Raw genomic sequence first — 3,175 nt, forward strand, 5'->3', positions numbered from 1 at the left:
TGGGATCCGAACCCTCGGCGGGAGCGCCTCCGTGCTTCCCAAGCGGCGCACTAGCGCAGTGCGCCACCGGGCCGGCCGAACACTTTTCAATAACAGCTCTTAATGTAAAAGGCTTAAATTCCCCAATCAAAAGACACAGACTGGCTGGCTGGATTAAAAAGGAGGACCCGACTATATGCTGCCTTCAAGAGACCCACCTCACCCATAAAGACTCACATAGACTTAAGAGTGAAAGGATGGAAAAAGATTTACCATGCAAACAGAAAAGAAAAACAAGCTGGAGTAGCTATTCTTATATCTGACAAAGTAGACTTTAAACTAAAAACCATCAAAAGAGGCAATGAGGGACACTACGTAATGATAAAAGGACTGATCCAGTAAGAAGACATAAGAATCATATATATGTATGCACCCAATGTTGGAGCAGCCAGATTTATAAAAAAACTCTATTAGACCTAAAGAAGGAAATAGACACTACTACCATAATAGCAGGGGACCTGAACACCCCACTGTCAATATTGGACAGATCATGTAGTCAAAGAATCAGCAGAGAAACACAAGATCTAAACAATACTCTAGGCCAATTGGACATGGCAGATATGTACAGAACATTCCATCCAACCTCAGAATATTCATTCTTCTCATCAGCACATGGATCATTCTCCAGGATAGATCACATATTAGTTGACAAATCAAGTCTCAACAAATTCAAAAAAGTTGGAATAAGGGCCGGCCCGGTGGCACACTGCTACAGTGCGCCGATTGGGAGCGTGGCGGCGCTCCCGCCGAGGGTTCGGATCCCACATACAGACCAGTTCCCGCTCACTGGCTGAGCGAGGTGTGGGCTCAACACCGAGGGTTGCGATCCGTTGCCGGACATGAAAAAAGAAAAAGAAAAAAAAAAAGAAACTAATGAAAATAATACTACATCATACCAAAACCTGTGGGATACTGCAAAAGCAGTATTAAGGGGGAAATTTATTGCATTGAATGCTCACCTCAGAAGTATGGAAAGATGGCAAGTGAACAACCTGACACATCACCTTAAAGAACTAGAAAAACGGGCCGAGCCTGTGGAGCACTCCGGGAGAGTGTGGCGCTGGGAGCGCAACAGCGCTCCCGCCGCGGGTTCGGATCCTATATAGGGATAACTGGTGTGCTCACAGCTCTCACTGGGTGAGCGCGGTTCGGCTGGTCTCAAAAAGACCAAAAAAAAAAAAACTAGGAAAACAAGAACAATCCAAATCTAAAGTTAGCGGATGGAAAGAAATCATCAAAATCAGAGCAGAACTTAACGAAATTGAAACCAAAAAACAATACAAAAGGTCATCGAATCAAAAAGTTGGGTTTTTTTTTTTTTTTTTCCTTTTTCTCTTTTTTCGTGACTGGTAACAGGATCGCAACCCTCGGTGTCTCGCCCGCACTGCGCTCAACCAGTGAGCGGACCGGTCTCTATATGGGATCCCAACCCTCGGTGGGAGCGCCGCCGCACTCTACTGAGTGCGCCACCAGGCCGGCCCAAAAAAAGTTGGTTTATTGAAAAGATAAATAAAATTGAGAAACCACTAGCATGGCTAACAAAAAAAAGAAGAGAGAAGATTCAAATAACAAAAATTAGAAATGAAAAAGGTGATATTACAACTGATTTATCTGAAATACAAGGAATCATTCGAGACTACTATACACAATTATAGGCCAACACATGGGAAAATCTGGAGGAAATGGATAAATTTCTGGACACACACAAGCTGCCAAAACTGAGCCATGAAGACATAGAAAATCTGAACAGGCCAATAACAATAAAGTAGATTGAAGCTGTTATCAGAAAGGTTCCCCGAAGAAAATCTGAACAGACCAGTAACAATAAAGGAGATTGAAGCTGTTATCAGAAGGCTCCCAACAAAGAAAAGCCCCAGAGCAGATGGATTCACAGCAGAAGTTTACCAAACATTCAAAGAGGAATTGACACTGATTCTTTAGAAAGTATTCCAAAAGATTGAAACAGACGCAAATCTCCAAAACTCATTCTATGAAGCAAACATCATCCTGATACGAAAACCAGGTAAAGATATAAACAAAAAAGAAAACTACAGGCCGATATCCTTGATGAATATAGATGCAAAAATCCTCACTAAAATACTAGCAAACAGAATACAGCAACACATACGTAAAATTATTCACCACGATCAAGTGGGATTCATCCCAGGGATGCAAGGTTGTTTCAACATACGCAAATCAATAAATGTGATACACCAGGGGCCGGCCCGGTGGCGTACTGCTACAGTGCGCCGCTTGAGAGCGTGGCGGCGCTCCCAATGAGGGTTCGGATCCCACGGTTTCCTTTAAGAGCAGTAACTAGATGAGCATGCCCACTCTCACCACTGCTATTTAACATAGTGTTGGAAGTAGTAGCCAGAGCAATCAGAGAAGAGAAAGAAATAAAAGGCATCCAGACTGGAAAAGATGAAGTCAAACTGTCCCTGTTTGCAGATGACATGATCCTATATATCGAACAGCCTAAAGCCTCTACAAAAAAACCTCTTGGATTTGATAAATGATTTCAGCACAGTAGCAGCATATAAAATCATCACACAAAAATCAGTAGCATTTCTATTCTCCAATAGTGAACATGCAGAAAGAGAAATCAAGAAAGCCTGCCCATTAACATTAGTTACCAAAAAAATAAAATACTTAGGAATTGAGTTAACCAAGGATGTGAAAAATCTCTGTAATGAGAACTACAAACCACTGCTGAGAGAAATTAGAGAGGATACAAGAAGATGGAAAGATATCCCATGCTCTTGGATTGGAAGAATCAACATAGTGAAACTGTCCATACTACCCAAAGTGATATACAAATTCAATGCAATCCCCATCAAAATTCCAATGACATTTTTCTCAGAAATGGAAAAAGCCATCCAGACATTGATATGGAATGACAAAAGACCACGCATAGCCAAAGCAACGCTGAGCACAAAATGAGTAAAGCTGGAGGCATAACACTACCTGACCTTAAACGATACTACACAGCTCTCGTAATCAAAACAGTATGGTACTGGCATAAAAACAGATACACTGATCAATGGAATAGAATAGAGAATCCAGAAATCAACCCACACACCTATAGCCATCTGATCTTTGACAAAGGCACCAAGCCTATACACTGGGGAAGAGA

This window comes from Galeopterus variegatus, unplaced genomic scaffold, assembly GCF_000696425.1.
Source record: "Galeopterus variegatus unplaced genomic scaffold, G_variegatus-3.0.2 Scaffold823, whole genome shotgun sequence".
NCBI classification, from domain to species: Eukaryota; Metazoa; Chordata; class Mammalia; order Dermoptera; family Cynocephalidae; genus Galeopterus; species Galeopterus variegatus.